The sequence below is a fragment of the Aedes albopictus genome, chromosome 2, assembly GCF_035046485.1.
Source record: "Aedes albopictus strain Foshan chromosome 2, AalbF5, whole genome shotgun sequence".
NCBI classification, from domain to species: domain Eukaryota; kingdom Metazoa; phylum Arthropoda; class Insecta; order Diptera; family Culicidae; genus Aedes; species Aedes albopictus.
In genome coordinates this window covers 23,563,244-23,584,398 of record NC_085137.1, presented here as the reverse complement: position 1 = coordinate 23,584,398, position 21,155 = coordinate 23,563,244, and the positions used below count along the sequence as shown (strand labels likewise).

General features: G+C 37.6%; 1 protein-coding gene across 2 annotated transcripts in view; it reads left to right on the top strand.

Annotated features, from left to right (window-relative positions):
* Nucleotides 1-8,453: 8,453 nt before the first annotated feature.
* Nucleotides 8,454-21,155, top strand: part of LOC109429626 (nuclear hormone receptor FTZ-F1 beta) — a gene marked incomplete at its 3' end in the record, with an annotated part of 142,286 nt that continues 129,584 nt past the window's right edge. The window contains 1 exon segment of one of the 2 annotated variants that reach the window (XM_062849305.1): nt 8,454-10,024. 2 annotated transcript variants of the gene reach the window in all.

The window sequence follows — 21,155 nt, the reverse complement described above, 5'->3', positions numbered from 1 at the left end:
GATGCATCATTTTAAGTTTTTTTGCTCTTTTTATAAGTCTATCTTGAAATTGGTCATAACAAGCACGATCAATTTGTATAAGGCATCCATAATTTTTAGTTATAGCAAAAAGTCATAAGGTATTTTGATGTTTTTCGATAGTTTTTTTTTTCGCTGAATGTACATTACACATGTAGCTGAAACTGAAATTACGTAAAAATATTTTTGACACAGATATAAACAAGGATATAAGTAGTGTTCGACATAGGTTGAACTTCCCGGATAAAAAATACAATAGAAAAACATAGGATTCCAATGTGACAGTACCATTGAAAACCATGCTTTCACAATATAATTCAATGTTAAATTAACAATAGAATCAAATGTTTATAAAAATAGATTTAATCATTGTATGGCTCTATCGGTCTTTTTCTACTCAGAGTATAAGGGAGTAGAGGTCAAAGTGGATAATGTAATGACAGATATGATAGTATTCACAAAGGTTGCGAACAAGTATGAAAATTTTTTATAGAAGGTGAAATTAGGCAAGTAGGCCATGTATTGAACGAATACATCGAATGCGTGAAACTTCTGCCGTACGACCTGTGCTTTTTTGTTTCAACAAAAAAAATGAGTGGAATCGTACTTTCTTGGTAAACTTGCTTCGATAATGCAAAATAGATACCTGATAGGTGAATTGAATTGCTTCTTGGTGAAATAATATCGTTACTACAATTAGTTAATCGCTTAAATCACGTAAGCGCAGTTTTTGTTTATTTTACTACGAATGCAATGACTAAGCTAAATATTGCTTCATATAAACACATTTTAGTATCAAAATGGTACTGTAAAAAGTTTCTAACCCGCGTTTTGACAATCCATTAGTGTTGTATTGTAAAGGGTGATACGGTCAAAATTTGGTCACACAATTTTTTTCATAACTTTAGACTGCGTACACCAAAACAGCTGATTTTTGGACCAGTAATGCTACATTATACAGTGTCGGACAAAACAATAAGACCACCGGTCCTATTTCATACAAAATGACCAAGTTTGATGATATGGTACTCGGTTTCTAGTAAACCGATTTGGCTGAAATTTTGACTGCTGACTTGGAATGACGGGAATTCTGATTTGTATTAAACTGATTGAATTATGTTCACTACATCAAAAGTTACAAATATACGGTGCGACAAAATTCCAACATCAGTTTTTTTTATGGTTTTTTGTGGTCAATTCAATAAAAATGTCCTTAAGTTTAAATGGCATCTTTAATTTTAGTACTTGTTTGTCAATCATCAAGTATCAGATACAGATATATATCATTTGATAATGGCAATCTGAAAGTGGTCCTGTTATTTTGTCGTTTCGCATATCGGTAACTTTTGATGTAGTGAACAGAACTAAATCAATTAAATACAAATCAAAATTCACGCAACTCCATGGCGACTGTCAAAAATTCAGCCAAATCGGTTCACCAGAAACCGAGCATCTCGTCAAACTTGGTCATTTTGTATGGAAAAATGGCTGTTGGTCTTATTGTTTTGTCCGACACTGTATGTATGTAGCTTATACCATAAAATTTTCATCAAAATCGATTAGGTATTGGATGATATATAGATAAAACCATCGACCTACCTTTTTAAAATTTTGTACAAAGGCGCTCCATAGTAAAGCACAATTTTGATCATAGAACTACCAATACTGCTCCGATTTTTATCAAAATTTTACAGTGTAATACTATTATGAAAATATGTTTTTTGTAAAATTTTGACCCATCTTGTATGAATACTTTCAAAGTTGTACCAGTTTGAATATGAAAAAAACTGACCGGGTGCCACTTAAGCAAATATAACTTTGTAGCGGCTGGATCAAATTGAATGAAATTTTTACACAATATTTTGATATGCATACTTTACATACAGAAAAATTTTCATTGAAATCGGTTAAGTATCTCTGGCTCTATAAATAAAAGAGTAAAAATGGGTTCTTATTTGTGCACAAAATTTTAAAATTGCAGATCTCAGGGTTCAACAATATCTCCGCAAATACTAGACCGATTTGGATGAAAATATTATGGTACAAGTTACATATAATGTACCATTACTGATCCAAAAATCAGCTGTTTTGGTGTACGCAGTCTAAAGTTATGAAAAAAATTGTGTGACCAAAATTTGACAAAATTTGACCACCTTGTGGAGCCTCGTAGCCGTGCGGTTTGGGTCACCAAGCTTATAATCGCACCGTGCTATGGGGTGAGGGTTCGATTCCCGCTTCGGGCGTTGAAACTTTTCGTAAGAATAGTTTCTTCCCCGTTTCTACTGGTGCATGCTCCGTTGTCCGTTGTCTAATGTTAAGTTTAAAACAGTCTGTGTACAGCCGAAAGCTGAAAACGTTGTCCGTGTCTTTTTTTTAAACAAATATAACTTTGAACGGCTGGATCAAATTGAATGAAATTTTTACACAACATTTTGATATGTATACTTTACATACAGAAATTTTTTTATTGAAATTGGTTCAGAGCCAGAAATCTATAAATAAAAGAGTAAAAATGTGTTCTTATTTTTTAATGATCTTTGTAGAAAATTTTAAAATTGCAGTTTTCGGGATTCACAATATCTCCGCAAATACTAAACCGATTTTGATTAAAATTTTATGGTATAAGCTACATATAATGTACCATTACTGGTCCAAAAATCAGCTGTTTTGGTGTACGCAGTCTCAAGTTATGAAACAAATTGTTTGACCAAATTTTGACCGTATCACCCTGCGCCACTGCGTCACGGGCCCCGGCAACTCGTATAGATGCAGCAAAGAATTATGTTGAAGGTAGTCATACGAAAATATAAGCCATTTGAGAACGACGGCCAGAACTACTTAAGATATGGTTTTTTTAATTACCGTACGGGTTTGAGCCGAATGGTCTCAGATTTTCATGAAACTTTTTCCACAAACAGGGTTCATGGATAAATGAATAAAAAAAAAATAGAAATAATCAGGGCCGTCTATTTTCCCCGAAAACTCAGATGGATTTTTTTTTTGTTTTACTCTGACACTACTAACTTTGAAGAATAAAGTTTTCTTGAGAAAATGATAGCAAGTTTTCTCAGGAATCCAAAAATATATGAACTGGATAAAGTCTACCACACGCAAAAAAAAAATCCGTTCCGGTTTACGTGCATTCTCAGTCACGGCAACGGGAACAAACGGGAACTATGCGCAGCAACGATAACAATAATAAGAAATGTACACCGTGAACTAGATGTCACGATCTCTAGAACGCCCATATTGACAGCTGGAACTAGTTCCAGTTCACAGTGTATATTTTTTAGTTCACGTTTATCAGAACGGATTTTTTCGCGTGCACAACATTTTTCACAGTGATAAAACTCGTAATTAAAAGCCGGAAAAACTATTCCCGAACACGTGGAAAATTATCAAAAAAATATTTTTGAGAAGGTAATTCCATAAGCTTTAAAACTAAAATTTTGGGAATGCACTTTTTTTTCATTTTTGAGTTAAGGCCAATTTTGTGAAAAATTTCGAAATGTGCCATATAAGCCTTTTCTTTGAAAAATCGTAACTCAAGGACGAAAGCAAATTTTCTCAGGAATCCAAGTTATAGCCAATTTTGTGAAAAATAGCCTTATATTATGGACTTATATGGTATTTTTTCACAAAATTTGTCACAACTCAGAAACGAGAAAAAGAGGGCATTCCCAAAATTTCAACGATTAAAGCTTATGAAATTACCTTCTCAAAAATATTTTTTTGAAAATTATCCGCGTGTTCGGGCATAGTTTTTTCCGGCTTTTCTTTATGAATTAGCTCAATTGTGGACAACTTTATGGACATTTTTTTCCACTTCAATTTTTGGGATTCCTGAGAAAATTTGCTTTCATTTTCTCAAAAAAAAAAAATTTTGTTTGAACGGTACTTCGTTCTTGAGTTATGATTTTTCAAAGTAAGTAGTGTCAGGAGAAAACAAAAACTTTCCATCAGAGTTTTCCGGAAAAATAGGCGACCCTGAATTTTTCTCATTTTTTATTCATATATCCATCAGCCCTGCCTGTGGAAAGTTGCATGAAAATCTTAGATAATTCGACCCAATTTGTGCGTTAACCCGTTAACGCCCAAGGTGTCTCACAATTCAAATCTTCAAAAAAAAATTGTTATCAAAGGTCAAGTTTCAGTAATGTAAACATGATTTGACTAAAAAAATGGAAGTCTATGGTGTAGTTCGAAAAAAATTCTTCATTGCAGGTCTTCAATATCTGATAATTTTCTCGAGACTCGAGCTCTATTTCAGCACAACTTCTACGCTATCGTTATATTCTGATCCGTATAGATACAATACAGCTCTGAACAAGTAAGAGAGATGATAACCACTCAACAAGAATAGAAAAATAACTTTTAAATTGGGGCAGAAATATAATCCGATAAACGCCTAAAAGTATGCAATGTATGGTCCTAGTAATTTCATGTAGTTTCGACTGCAGTGTTCAACATTTCTCAAATTTATTTTTTTTTTGTAACAAATCAAATAAAGAGTGCTCACTATGTGTAGCATAACCAAGCATTAAAATACTGTAGAAGATCGATTTTGCACAGATAATGATTTCTTATAAAGTATTTGAGTACGTAAACTTTTCAGAAATGTTGCATGTTTTATGAGAAAATCGTGTTAAATACTGTTCCTTTTAATTTGTATCCTTTGACAGATACGTATTTCGACCTCAACTATAAAGTCGCCTTCAGTATCTCGTACTTACAGGTATTCCACTAACACGCTCAGGTTCATAATAATTCCATGTTTTGATATAAAATTTCAACCAGATATACTCTACACGGCCTCTTCACTTATGTTTGCACTACTCTATGATTTTTTATTCGTGAACAATATGTGGGTTTAATGGTGCTAGTCTGGGCACTATCAATGTTACAACCACCCAAAAATTCAATTTTATTAGGTCTACCAATTGCTATTTAGAATTACGCTCAAAAGTCTGAAAAACATAACGCGGGGGGGAAGAACATTCCCGATAGAAATCCCTGAAGGAATCCCGAGAGGATTTACTGAAGGAATTCTGAGAGGCATATCTGGTAGAATTCTGAGGGAATCTCAGCTGAAAGCTTGATAGGAATCCCTGAAATAATCACAGGAGAAATCCCGGGTTTTTGATGTATAAGTTCCGAGCAAGGATCCCGGCTCGTAGCATGAATTCCATTAGGGTTCTCTGAATATTCCATGAAAGAACGGTGGTTAAAATTTCTGAAAGAATCCTTTCAGGATTTTCTAAAGCAATTCTGGCAGAAAACTCCGAAGTTTTTCGTGAAGGAATCCTGTAAAGAATACCTGATGGAATTCTTAGAGAGATGATCATGATTCCTGATCACTTCTAGTCCTGTCGTTCAGAACCTGAGCAGGTATTCCTGTAAGAACCATAGAATATGTCTCTATGATCTAGGATTGCCTGAAAAAAAATCTCGGAAGAAATCTATATTTTTTCATATTTTTCTTTCGGGAGGAATCCCTTAAAGAGTCACAGCAGGAATCTGGAAAGGAATCTTTGAAAGAATTCCAGCACAAATTCCAGAAGGAATGCAGAAAAGAATAACTAAAAGAATCAATCCGAAGCAATATCTGAAGGAATCCTTGGAATAAACCTGGGAAGATTCTCAAAAGGAACACCTGAAGAAATCCTGGAAAGAGTTCCTGAAGGTATCTCGAAAAAAAACCTCGGCTCATCTAATCTCATCTCAATTCTTCATCCCACTCTCTAGCCTCTACCTTACTGTCTTCTTTGCCCTCTATTCCAACCCTCTATCATAACCTTCAACCCTGATCGATAGATACCCATACTGCATGGTATCATAGCTCAAACTACCATTCCATGGTTGCCATCTTGGATATGGCCCGCCATCTTGGATTTAAAAATAGGGTCAAATATCGATTTTTGACTTCTACTCATGAAGCCCGATCGATAGATACCTTGGATATCTTGGATATGGCAGAGATGCCAGATAAACAGATTTTTCTGTATTATACAGATTTTTGACTTTCTATACAGACAAGATGCAGAGTACAGAAAAATACAGATTTTTGAAATGTGATACAGATTTGTCCAGAAAGCATAAAATTTGAAGTTATTTCCAATATTTTTTCTGAAAACTTTATAAACTGCTGCTTAAACTTTAAAGATTTTATGAAAATTTGTACATTTTCACACATGTTTTAGTAAAATAAATACCCGTCAAAATTTAAACCCATCAAAATGTAGTACATTTTTGTTAATTTCTATTAAAATCTAGGACTTTCGGTGTCTGCTATACCCTCAAATACGACGATACAGAAAAATCTGTATTGATACAATTTTTTGGTAAAAATAATCTGGTATCTCTGGGATATGGTTAGCCATCTTGGATTTCAAAATAGCGTCGGATATTCATTTTGTACATACGTACATACATATCAACATACAAATAGACAAACATGCAAACATATTATCATACAAGCATATAAACATACAATCATACATACATTGACTTTTGTATGTATTGATAAACAACTCTGCTGAAGAAATGAACTATAAATCATTAATTATTGTCAAGATTGCAGGGAAATAAATTGTTTTCGCATTAGAAATGTAGCTCATAGATCGTGACAATATGTAATCTTTGCAGTATCGTTTACGCCACCTAGTTAACCAGTCACAAACTATATTATCCACTATGAGCAAGGTATGGGTGTGGAAAGCATCTTCTCTGAAGAAAGTATTCTAAAATTTTGCATAATTCTGGAGATATTCACATCAAAAGGACTGTCCTATTTATAGGACGCTGGGCGTTCGGGGCATCTGTCCTATAAATAGGACGCTGGGCGGATATGGGTTAATAAAAAAAATCCCCACATGTCATTTATTTAAACTATCTTAAAGACACTATGCAAAATTGAAAATCTGTTCGCGTGATGTTCCCAAAAGTTGTGTATTTTGGTGTCAAGCAGGGATGGCACTCCGCACTAAATATGTGCACAGTGCAGTTCATTTTCTTATTATTTAAAACCGCGCATCTTGCACTCACATTGATGAGCATTCCATACCTGGTGTCAAGAACATTTTGTTTGAAGCATCAGGAAATACCAAATAATGTATACGATATAATTGTATAATACTAATTCTTAGCCAAAACTAGATAGTGACGTAAAATAAAATTTCGAAGTGTACCAAAAAACCCAAATTTGATTTTATAGCCACCTTCAGAAACTGAGGTCGAAATTGAGTATACTTTTTATGTGTTGAACTATGTTATTTCAGGGGTTAAGGGGGTGACATGACACAATTGATATGGGATCAAAATGGAACCCAAGAAAGGGTACAGGAGCGAAAATTTGCTTTCTCTCGGACGTTAGTATCTGTAGTACTATAAGTCATCATTCGTTTGAATGACAACAAAAGTTTAAAACATGGTATAAACATAGTAAAATGAAAGTATAAACATATAAACAATTAATGTCACGCTTTTAGGGGGAGGGAGGTTTTGCAGAGCGCGACGACTCATACAAAAAATGTTAAGGTCCCTTACAAAAAGTGTGAAAAAAGGGAGGGGTGGGTTTGAAAAAGATTGATTTTTGCGTGACATAATTTGTGTCTCAGACATTGTCATAAATTTTCAAGAATGAACAAAATTTGATTTTTGTATTTGATTTTTGATTTGAATAAATGAATAAATAAATAAAAAGTATAGAATGGAAGCACAAGGTTACAATTTGTAAACTTTATTATCATTTTCTTCAACGTGTTTCTTTTGTAATTTGTTATTTTCGATTCATAAAGCCTTCAGTACACGCTTTGCCAAGTGTGCAAATTTTTCCGCACGCATAACCCAGCAGGCCAACAGCGGTCGCAACATTGACAAAACATCGGAAATGTCAAGTGTTTGCTTTGATGTTGGTTGATGCGTGCGGAAAAGTTTGCACACTTGGCAAAGCGTGTACTGAAGGCTTAAGATGTTAAAACATTTTAAACATAGGTATTCTCAGTAGATGTTATCAATTCCAAACGGTAGATTAGACTATACAAAATACAAAATGTCGTTCATGTGTTGTACTAATTTTAGTACGAGTAAATGTGCCATCTAGTGCGGAGCACCACCAACCTTGCATTAAAATTTTCTTGCACATTTTACCTGAGCACTAAGATGTTAAAAGATTTTAAACAGACCCTCAGTAGATGTTATCAATTCCAAACGGTAGATTAGAATGTACAAAATACAAAATGTCTTTCATGTATCGTACTAATTTTGGTACGAGTAAATGTGCCATCTAGTGTGGAGCACCACCAAGCTTCCATTAAAATTTTCTTGCACATTTTACCTGAGCACTCCCGAGCACATTTTTCTCATGTATGAGTATGCTTTCAAACAAGACAGGAATAACGGCACTTGCTGCTTCACGGTTGCACACCAACCCGTTTCTATTGCCATCCCGCTCGTGCGCAGCTTCAATACCGCGCGTACGTTCCAACTCCCCCTCTCACTCGCACTCGCAATTCCAATACGACTTTCTCACCCGAAGACGACGACCACGCAACAAACACTACTTCACAAAGTCGAACTCGAATCGCCATACACGATCGGAAACGAGTTGTGGAGCAAGCAAACTCAGTGCAGCAGTCACGGCACCGCGTGCGATTGAGTACGACGACGAGTTCAGTTCGAGTCGGCAGCGAGAGTGAACGCGTTTCTCGGTTTTATCTTCCGTTCTTCTGTTCCCATTCGCGCACACTAGACTATTGGTAATTAGTATTTTTTCCCTTGAAAGAAATAGTAGTTACTCTCAAAAAACACTGTTCGAGCAATCATTGTGGTGAAAAAATTTGCGTACGAAAAAGAATTCAAACGAGATTTCCAGCGAAGAGGAAAGAGCGAGACGGAAGCGAAGAAAAAAGGGTTCCAGTGTTTATTGTGTGTAGTTATTGGTCTGCTCAACGATAGTTTGGATTCGTCGTGTCGTGTTGCTTCCATTGTGCAATATTGTGTTTTTGTTTATGCTGTTCGAGTGGAGAGAAACAATCGACCTTGACGCTGATTAGACTGACGAGGGAAAAGGAAAACAAAGCGATAGCGTTTGAAGTGAATGGCAAACTAGACCATAGAGAACAGGACAAGGATGCAATGATTAATGGGATACTAGTTGGATTATAGTGTTATTGTTGTGAGAATAGTTGATTTTACATTTTTTGTGACAAATTTTGGTGATTATCAGTGACAAACGTGGCTGAATTGGAAGGATTGAGCTGAGTAAAAGTGCAGATTTTTTTTCGCTGAAAATTTGTTCACCTCGATTCGATTTCGATTCCTTTACACCGCGCACCAATACAGTGGCAACATCGAAGGTGAGCTGAAACAAATGTAATAACATCAGCAGCAACAACAACAATAATGGAAAGGTGTTTGTGGTGGAATAAAAAATAAGCAAAAAGAGACACCATCCAGGCTTGCTTGGAGGTTGCGGCTGGCAAAAGAAAGGTCCAACAAAGCAACCAAGAATCAACCAACAACGAAACGAAGACGACGACGACTACGAGTGAGTGGCCTCCAAAACAGCCTTCGTCGATCGCAGTGTTGTGCAAATCGCGTGAATGTGTGAAAGGAGGCTGATGATAGAAGGCAAGAAGAGAGTGCCGAGAGTCACCGCAGCAGCATAAAAGGCGATCGTGTTGTTTTATTTTTCTTCCGAGCTTTGCGTGCACATACGTACTACCTTGTTTTCGCTCTCTTTCTCTCCGACGACGATCGATGATGATGGTTCTTACCTGTATCGAGATGCAGCAGTGAGTGTTTTCCACTGGGAGTGAGCGAGATAGCCGCAGTCGGCCAGTGTCAATAAACTCTGGTGCGCTCGTCGTCGTTGGAACCGTCGTCGTCGTCTTGCCTTGCGGGATGCGAGAGGAAAGGCATTAAGCGAAATCACCACAAAACTCCTTGGATATACGGGGAATGGAACGGGGAAAAACAACACAGTGAAAACCTTTGGGACCAAGAAGTAAGTTTTGCGAACGCTGGATCTTTCCATTTTATCTTTAGTGACGGCAGTGCTTCTTTTGACTTTATTTACCGGAGGTTAAGCGCGGGGCTTGATTTCTCCTGTGTGGAGCGACGAGCTGCTGGTGGACTGGATTAGCTTGTCCTGTTCGGATAGATGGCGGCCATGGATGGGAAGAATAATCAAAACAAGCCGCAACGGAATATTTAGTGACTTTGACCTTAAAAATATATCGTGGATTTCATTTTGCTAAGTGTTTTGAAAGATGATAAATGATGTTTATTCGTTTTGCGTCGTCAAGTCTGGATGGTGATTTCTGGATCTTCTTTCAACACATTCATGCCTTCTAAAATGTTCACAATCAGAAATATTTGGCTTTCTGATATATAGGAATGTAAGATTATTTTTATGAAAACCGAAATATTTTTCCATGGCGCGTTTTCTTGGAAAAACAAAAAACACTAGTAACATCTGTTACAGCCAACTAAATGCTATCTGAGATAAAATCCCAAAAGTTGAAATTGAGATCCTCATATGTAAGCGACATCAACGAGAAGATTGTTTCCGATTAGGACAATGGGTATGACACCATGATCTCGAAAGAATGAACAAGAATGGAGAGCTATTTGCAGAGTTTTGTGGCAACAACGACATGATGATAGGGGGATCGCTCTTTATCCACCAACGAAGTGCACCTAAACAACTACATTTGGATCCGCCGAAAATGAAAACGAAGCCTTCTTGATGAACGGAACAAACGTAGCACCGATGTTGCGTCCAATCAGCATCTTCTAATCAGCGAGATCAGGTTACGCATCGGTAGGATTCATCAACCAAAGAATATAATCGAGCAAGCAAAAACACGGGGAGCCAAAGCCGTAGCCTGTCAGCGCTATTCGACTTTGGTGAAGGAAGTGCTCATGTAAAGCGGGAGTCACAATGTTGCGCCGACTTAAGCTTTAACAAACAGCTCGGGTTGAAACAATGGCTTTCAGTGCAGCAAGCCACAATGATGCGTTGCGTGTCGAACGTGATTGTACTAAAAACAGTGAAATCATTATAAAATCTGAAAATTTTCAAAGTTAACGCACTGCAACGCAGCGTCCAGCATCGAAACCATTGTTTATCTTCGTTTTTGAAGAACAACTTCATAACTAAGTTTCCTGGACCCTCCTGGCTCAAAGTTGAATTCCACCTTTTTTCGCAAGTATGATCAAAAGTATGGGGAGATTCCTCACGAAAAAGTGATAGCTCCATTTGATTAGTACGACAGGCGTTAAGAGCGTTATGTTTCTTTTCTTATAATTTTGAAGCGGAATCACTATTTGAGTATTACTTGTCCTATTTTATGCACTGTAGGTACTCACGAAGTGGAAACTAATCGTTTGAATGTTGTGGGAACTTTAATTAAAAGCTTTTGATGGTGGACAAAAGTTTTTATAACCACGTGACGATACATCCAGTTTCAGATCGGTTTTTTCACCTTTCACAAAATTGCGCTTGACTGTCCTCGAGCAGTGATTCGTTTTGATATTTCTCTAGTAGGAGTTCTCTTGTGGCAAGCTTCCAGTAGGAACCCTTTCTGGGGTGCGGTTTGATAAGAAATTCCATCTAAGATTTCTCAAGCAGGATTTTTTTTGGGTATTCCGGCAAGAACTTCGCCTAGATATTCCATCGGGGCTTTCTTCTGAGCAGGAATTCTTTCAGCAAAATCTCTAGCAAGGATTGTTGTTGAGAACTCCAGCAGAAAAATCCTTTCAGCATTTCTCTAGCAATAATTCTTCTAACGGTTCCCGAAGAGGAATTCCTTCGGCAAGTTCTCTACTAGAAGTTCCTCAGGGATTCCGAAATGTCCTTTGAGATTCCTCCAGCATAGAGGTATTTCTCCAGCATTTTTTTTCTTGGAAATTCCTTGAGCAGTTTTCGCGGATTTTTTTTTTCAAAAGTTCATTTAGGAATTTTTTGAGGAGCTCTTTCATTAAGAATTCAAACATTGAATTAAAGTTTTTTGGCAAATTCCTCTAGCAGTTCTTTTTAAAATTCTGAAGGACTGATTGCGCGTGTGACTCGCGATAGAGAAAAAAGTCAATGTGTTTCAAATTGATTTTGTTTGCTCCGATAGGAAGTTATCGTGAAAATTCTCTTTACTATTACTTTAGAGCTTTTAGTAGAACTTGTTACTTCAGACTCTAGTTTAATTTAAAAATTAGTATTAGTGAAGTGTTTTTAAATTAAACTAGAGTCTGAAGTGAAAATTCTTCCAAGAGTTTCTTTGGGTGCTTTTCCCAGAAAATTCCAAAGGAAGGATTTCCGAAGAAAATCTTAAAGCTGTTCTCCAAGAAACTACTGCAGGAATTGTCAAAGCAACCCTTGAAGAAATTCTCCATGGAACTTGTGCAAAAATTGCCTCCTGGAGAGATTTGCCGAAGAAGTCCTAGAGCAATTGTCGATTGAACTCCTGAAGTAATTCCCAATCCAACTCTTGGAGGAATTCCTTCTGAATGGATATCCTGAAGGAATCACTAATGCTACACCAGGAGAAGTTTGTAATGAAACTGCTGGATCAATTTCCAGTTGATCATCTGAAGGAATTGCCACTGGGACTCCTGGAGAAAATTCTATTGGAACTCCTGTAGGCACTCTCGAAGTAACTCCTTGAGGTATTCAAAATACAATTCTTTCGGCAACTTTTCAACGAGTTTCTTGGAGAATTCCTCAAGGTGATTTTAGGGAAATGCCTCAAGAAGTTTCTTGGTATATTCCTCAAGTAATTCCTGCGAGAATTTCCCAAAAACTTTCTGCGAAAATAGTTTCAGGAGTTCCTCCAGAACTTTCATCAGAACTTATTTAAGGAGTCAGGTGTTGCTTCAGAAATTCCTCAAAGAATTTTTATGGCAATATCTCCAGGAGCTCTTTCGGTAAATCTTCAAAGAGTTGCGTCAGGGATCCTTTTGAATCTTCTTTTGGGCATTCATCTGGAGCTCTTTCAAGAAAATATCTGCCGGTATTTGTTCCGGAATTTTCGAGGAGTTCCTTCCGAAATTCCTCCAGGAATACCTTAGAAAGTTCCTTGAGGAGTTCCAAGGGTTTTTTTTTAATGATTTCCTTCGAGAATTCCATGAGATGTTTCTGGAGGAATTCTCTATGAAACACCTGGAGGAATTCGAGTTGGAACTCCTGAGGGATTTTTCAAGAAAAGTGTAAAGTACTTGTTGAATCCTGAACGATCTCCTAGACAAATTTTTGAGGGAACTACTAAGAAATTTCTTCCCTTAAAAAGTGTTAAGAAATTCTCGAAGAAACTCCCAAATCTGGTTGAAATCCCGATGAATTCCGTAATTGATTGCCGAAAAAACTTAAAAAAGACCAAAAATGTAAATCTTGACGAAATTTCCTACGGAATTCCCAAGTCAAGTTTTTGAAGCGTCTTCTGGAGGAATTTCAAATGGTACTTCTGGAAGAATCGCCAAGCTCTAAACAGGGAATTCCTGCTGAAGAAATCTCAGAAATGTTTCCTGTTATAAGAAGCCCAGAAATAGTTTCTGCCGGAAGAATGTCAGGATAAGTTTCTTATCACAATCACCGTGACAAAAATTATATTGAGCATACTAGCAGCTGCTGTGAATATGGATATTTAATTACAAATACCAGTAATGATTTACGCCGGACTACAGAAATCTTCCAATGTTGGATCCGATTGAGATTCTAATCCGCGATTAAACTCCATCACCAATATAAACGAACGCACGATACAACGCAGCATTGTGGGCAGTCTATGCGTTAACATATCCTTCGGCGGTTTTAGTACAATGTACAATGACGGATCCTTTTACGCAGAAGTTGACGCAGTATTGTGGCTCTCAGCCTTAGGGAGACTACCATACTTTCATGTGTGCTTCAGAGGAGTTATGAGTCCTTATTTCTAAAGCTCTTAGGGAACGTCCATAAATTACGTCACGCTTTAAGGGGGAGGGGGGTTGGTTCAGCAAAATGTGACGACGCATACAAAAATTTCATAGGTCTCATACAAAAAGTGTGACTTAGGAGGGAGGAGGGATTGAAAATGGACAATTTTTGCGTGACGTAATTTATGAACGTTCTCTTAGAGACTCCGAAGAAACACACTCAATGGAGTTCTTGGATATCCTCGAACAGAAATTGAACTCATCACTTGATAGCATATAGTTGCATGAGGCTGTATTAGCATGCAAGTTCTTCATAATGCTGCAATGGATCTGTTGTTACGTAGGGGGATTCCTTCGGACCTTTTATCAGCAAACTCGATTTTAGTGCATGAGTTAGATATAAGCTGTAATTCAATATTTTAGTGTATTGTTCAGATTAGTTGTTAAACAGTTTACTCACATCTACTAGTCCTGCATATTATTGATTGGTCCCATGGTAACAACTATCGTATCTGTTTATGGATTTCGTATTCCTGTATAATTTCGTGTTTTTAGAATTTTAGATAATAGGAATTCTTGGTAATAAATATAAGTACTTACAATAAAGATTTGATAACGAAAAAAGCACTAATTCCAATGATGACTCATCAACTAATTGTCATCCTTGTTTTGATTTCTATCTCATAGATAGTCATGCCCTATCTGCACCTACTTACATGTACCAACTTCGCAAGTACACGGAACCAGAAATCAACCCAAATATAGGTTCTTTTCACTCATATCGGCTCTTCCGTGCGAGAACCCAAATTTGGCTATACCGCGTTAAAGCTCTGAGTGGGTAGTTTCCGTTTGATCCCGGCAAAAAAATAGCAACCCATCGCAAAGTTCTTTCTACCTAGCGTTGACTTTCGAAGTACCCTAGTGGGTTGAAATCAACCCACTTTTGGGTAAACGGCAAAAAAACCCAAATTTGGCTGCTCGCGCGGACATTATCGGCTAGGTAGCTGCTTCTTGCTTTGTTTTTGACAACATTGCGAGCGGGAGAGCGAGGAAACAACCCACTGCCCACTGTTGCCAGCAGCGGGATAGCTTATTCCACCGCACGCAAATACACCGCAACAGGATCCTATACTCTAGGGAGTTATCAGATACCCCTAGACAGTAACTGAACACAAAGCTAGATAAAACATACATGGATGAGCTTATGTGAATAATATTTAAGGTACAGCGAGACGTCACGAGTTATGCATGAAGATCCGATGATTTTTGCTCAAGAAAGCTTTTAGGAACCCTCAAATAGCTCCAATCAGCCCTCACACTTGAACACGCTCAAAAATTCTCTTAACTCCCCGTTTTTAATAATTTTCCGTATGCCAACCTTACCTCTAACTTTCAGTACTCAAACTGCTCCAAACAATCAAATTTTGAAAGCTTCCAATGTCTTCTGTAAAGTGTGAGTAAATTATGCGCTGCTATACGTCAGTGAAATCTTGTACGTATCAGCGAAGAACAATCAGTTGCTGCTGATCTTCATCAACAGATGTCTGCTGAGGTCAGCTGTATAAAATTCGTGCATGAATTCCTTGCAACCGGGTCCAACAAATAGATAAAATAAGTCGACAGAAATACATAGCACTGAAAGTAGTACCTCTGCAGTAACACACCGGCAACATGCTAAACAAAGCCGATAAATCAGCAATCCAAGATCTATGCAGCCTTTTTTTCTACAACCGGATGTAGTGGATTCCACATTATGCCGTGGCCGAGTGATTGCATAATCATTTCTGGTTCAGATGTATCGCAGGAAGGCGCTCCAGCATGATCTCGGTTAATAGATTGAAAAAGCCTTGGAAAAAGCTTAGATTTAATCTGCGGATTTAACTTTTCCCCAAAGATGAGCCGTTGCCACATATTATGAGTCCCTTAAAATCGATGGAATGTTGTACAGAAGCATTGAGAAAGTAGAATAAAAGAAAAATACCAAAAATGTGGATTTCACGATTCACTCATCCACGCAACAGTTTTGCATCACGTTGGCAGCAGCTCGCTGACGTAGTGTACAGATTGGGTCAAAATGACCCTAATGCCAAAGGAGGGTTAACTACATATTGATGGAGTGAAATATCGCTTCGATACTGCCCTGGATACCATTAGAAATTTGTCGATGCCATTAAGAGTTATCACATCTTTGAAGCTGATCGATGAAGCGTCAATACCGTCCTCAGAAATGCCTCATAATGGATGAATTTAAGGCCGTTTGTCCGGATTATCCATATCGCTTCTACAGCCTCCTCAACCCTGAGTCTCAGCCGCAACCGTATTCATGGCGGTATGTGAAGCGCCGACATTATCATCATTCCGTTGTTCCTTAACGTTCTTGGCAAAAAAAAAACATACCTGTAACTGGAACTTGTGTCCTCTATCCTGGTCTTGAACGCATTCGTGTTGATTTGTCTTCCTGTGTGTTGTCCTGTGATTGCGATGATACTTTTTCTGCGGCGTTGCTGCATAATTGACAGTTTTTCATCACTTCAAAAACGCGAGGCAAAGATAAGGTGAAGATATGACGAAGCCACACCTCCAATTTTTGAGAGCGCGAATCCGAAGAACCGAATGTTGCGCTGAAAAGTTGATCGATAAGTTACCCGCTGGTACAGCTATAGTTGTTGATATAGAAGTTAACTATCACATAATTTTCAGAGGTCAAGGCCTGTCAAGGCTAAAAAATCATATATTTTTCAGTGTGGGATTTTAATGTCACATGCGGTAGTACCAGCGGCGTCGTGGTCGCGATTTTTTCCGCAGTCAAGTTTGCAGATTGTGAACAATCCTCGGTATCCATTACGTAGTTTATTTTTAGTCCTTTACTGTCAAATGGGTGTAACACGCTAAACATAATTTACGTAAAAGGCAATTTACACGAAAAAAATATACGGTAATGCATATTATTGGGTACCGGACACAGAAAATTTAATAGTTTTCTTTGGTACCGTAAAACGGGGTATCATTGATCAGCGGGGTAACATTGATCGGCTTGACCGACCTCTTGAAATGTTCAAACAAACATGTTACATTGAATCATTTCATTTTCTGCTATCGAATGGTATATCGTAATCTGCTATTATTTAGCTATTAAATGACATGTAATTCATTAAAATTGAATATCATAAACATTGATATAAAGCGATTTTTCCATAACTGTGTTTCGTAACGCAATGAGATGCATTGTTAAACATTCATGCATGGCATGAATACTAGATACAATATGAGGTTCGAAATCAATGCATTACTTCAATATGATATCCTGGAGTTGGATTCAATAAACGAAACTTTTATGAAAATGCTCTTTTTCAATAAAATATACGATTTATTAAAAGTAGGCTATTAATTCCTTAAGCTATTGCCTACCTTTAGGCGTTATTCGTGGTTTAAAGGATTTTAATCCTAAAATAACTCAAAAAAATACATAACTTGTGAGAATTTGGACAACATATTCGAAATCAGCGACTCCGAATTTAGTAAGTAAGGGTATTTTCAATACAAACGAACATTGATCACTGGCATGATCAATGTTACCCCAAAAAAACAAAATCAAAAATTAGATTAAAAAGCCTATTTAAGCATGTTTTAAAGTTTTACAATACTTTTTTGAGTAGTTTAACGCATACTCAGAGGGCCAGTACTTGTTTTAAAAATATGAAACAAGTAACTTTTGCTTCAACAAGTAAATTATTCAAGAAAGATCGAAAATTCTGATCAATGTTACCCCGGATTACGGTAGGGTAAAAGGGTATAATACGCCCCACCGGGGCAAAACGCCCCCCTTCATTTTCTAGCGATTCAAGCGCTTTTTGCATGCGGGATCGTTTGGAAATCTTAAATATTGATGATTAATTGCCATCAAGCTGGTCCGTTAGTTGATTGGTATAGAAAAGCAATAAAAATATCAAAAAGTCTGAAATCGAGGCTTTTGGCGTAATATTTTACCTCTTGCAAGCTGGCTTCATTGTAAACGAAGCTAGTTCTGTTCGCTTATGTTATTTTGCAACTTTTATGCAGTTAAACACTTGTTAAAAGGCCCTCCTAGGATAAGCATGTGGTGGAATTATCCCCTAGGACAATTTTATCACGGTGCTGGACGTTTTTCTTTTGATGGGGCGTATTGCCCCGTTTGTTTTGATAAGGTAAATTTTAGAATGTTTTCGGAAAACGTTTCAAAGCTTCCATAGCCGCCTCTCCAGAGGTAAAGTTCTCATGCAACACTTCACTGACTTTAGAAACATCGATTTGCAGTGGACAATAGATGAAATAAGGCGCCAATTTTAGATATATTGCCATTTCTGCTTAGGGTGGGCATATTATACCCCTACATCGAGGTCTTGAAATTAGTCTATGGTAGTACTTCCAATAAACCTGAAAGTGATTTTTTTTTTCTCTGAAATAGTAAAATGTAAAACTCAATTTAAATCATATAAATATCCGGAACATTATCAGAGAAAAAATTTGGTTTATCAAAATAGTCGAGAATCCTAAAAACAAAAACACTTAAATTTCCCAGTCAAATCGCAAAATATTCTCCCCCTGCAGGTTTGACATTTAAAGAACCACGTACACCCCTCGTCTGCGGGGAGGCCACCGGATGACCTTCAGACAGAACGAAACCCGATCTTGAATAAACAAATTCATTAAAGAAGAAAACGTTCGCCACTCAGAACGCGCACAAAAACCACCTTCAGAAGGCCAATCTCCGCTCCGCGCCGAACTACCACCTGCGCACCTGACGATTTTCACTCGCTGATGCCTTCCTCCGATCCGAGATTAAAAATGCTTGCTTGCGCACAGTTGGCGAGTACTTACCACACTTTTGTACAATGAATACAATACACGCAATCCTCCAATGGCCAGAGCAGCCGACGAAAGAACGAACGCCTCCGCCACACGCGTTAAAGTTCTCGTTTTTTTTACGAATGGTTAAACGCGCAAAAAAGTGAGGCTTTTTTCTACTTGCTGTACACTCATTCTTCATTCTTATAAGAACCATCCAACCAACGTCCGTCAAGGTCTTTGGCTGTTTTGTTCTTTCGAGGTTTTTTTTCCTCGTTTGAAGCATTTATTTCTGCGCGATTGCGAGCGTTTTCGCGCGAACGCTTCTAATGATTTCTTGTCTTGGCAAATTGTGTACCGTCAAACGGGGTTACTTGCAACAGCGGTGTAACTTGCAACACGATGACATACATTAAATGTGAACTATTTTTACATAATAATGAAAGCTAGTATGCTCCACCATTTCGGTTATCAAAATAATGTGTACCGAAGATCGTTTTAGTGGAAAAAATAATTTTGTTTCTTTGTTTATTGTTTGGCTACACTGTTAAAACGATTTGCTCATTTTATGCCATAAAAACAAGTATGAAAATCGTGCTTCACCTCCCTCCTATGGTAAGTGCGATAAGTCTGATGACCTTTCTTGCAGTTAGGGTACCTAATAGTAAGCTTAGCTAAACGATAAAAATTTGATAAAGTTATCGACTAAGTAATGTAAAAAAATCATTATCATATGCGACGACCACTATGGGGTAACTTGCAACAGTTTAAATTAACAAAACTTTCTATAATTTATTTTCATTTCACGATATTTCAAGTAGAAATAATTGAAATGGATCATTCAATAATTACGTATCGTGCTCATTTCCAAATGTCGACTTAAATTTATCTTTTTTTGTACGTAACCTTCAAACAAAGATAAGGACTTCCATATTTTGAAATTTTATCATGTTTCACCTCGATTAAAGTTTAATTTAGTTTATGGACGATCTTAAAACAATCACCAACATCCATTCAGAACCTAAAAGAGTAAATTATTGCACTAGAATGCCCAAATTTAATATTTAGAAAGTTGAATGGGTTTTTAAATCATGTTATTTTAGCTAAAGTAGCAATACACTACTTCGAATTGAAAATTACCTAAAGATGAATAACTTAACCCTCTCAGCTAATTACATTAAGCATTGTTGACATTTTGTAACTAGTACTGAGTCATGAGCTCTACATATATTTAATATTTGTGACGTAAAACCTGCTGTGAAACCATATATCCTCACTTATAATAACTATCAACCCTTTAATGAAAAAATCATATATCAGTTGGTTAGTGTACATCTTTTCAAAGCATTTTCCACGCTTTACATCAAAAACTTATAATATGAGCAAGAACTAGAATGTAAGAGCAGTTTAATGGTAGCTAACTTAGCTTCATGCCATGTGTTGCAAGTTACCCCACAGATGGGGTAACTTGCAACAAGCATGTATTTTGCACCTCCTGATTAGGTGGCAACGTATTTTGGTAAATCAATTGCTGCATAGTATTCTACTCGTGGTAATTAGTGTACACGATGCTTTATAGTTTGTTTCATATGTTTAGATTTTCAATGATATTGCTTCAAAGTCGAAAAGTGTTGCAAGTTACCCCATTTGACGGTACCTACTCATTTCCTTTCGACTGTGTATATCTAAACTCTTTTGCTGTTTATATGCATGCAAGGTATTTTGGGTTTTCCACCAAACCGCCTACTACGCGCTTGCGATAACAATAATGCCCCTGTCGTCGTCCACTGTCTGTCGTTTCGCTGATGGGCGATGTTGATCGCTTCTTCACACTTCCCACCTCCTCAACAACAGCAACGGCGACCTCGCGCACTCCACGCTGCTCATCGCCTCCTATGATTCATCTTTTTATAGAATTTTGCTTCCCGTCTGCACCGCCCTCCTCATGGCCGGCGTGGCGGCCGGCCTTCGGTTCACCACTCGGCGACCTTCGTCGCTTCTCCTCGTCTCTTCGAACGAGTAGGTATGTGTCTTTTTTGCCTTCTTCATTCAACTGAAGAAGGTTGTTTGTTCGTTCGTTCGTCCATCATCGCGAGGAAAAAATCGCCCGAAAGTTCAAGGTCACCGAAATGTCGCCATCATCGTCAAACCGAAATAAGGTCGTTGTCTCCTGTGACTTGGACTTGAGGTGGTGCTTCGTTCGGGAGTTCGTTCGTTGGGCGCACGATCGCCCGTCTTCGGGATGGACGATTGCTGAACAAAAGATCGTTCGGCCTCGGTCGCACACATACATCCACCTCGACCACGACGGACTGCTTTTGTTGTGCAAGGCGAGGCGGGCGGACTAATGGGGAGTTTGAAGGACGCTGCTCTTTCTCTTTCTCGCCGTTTGATGGTCACTC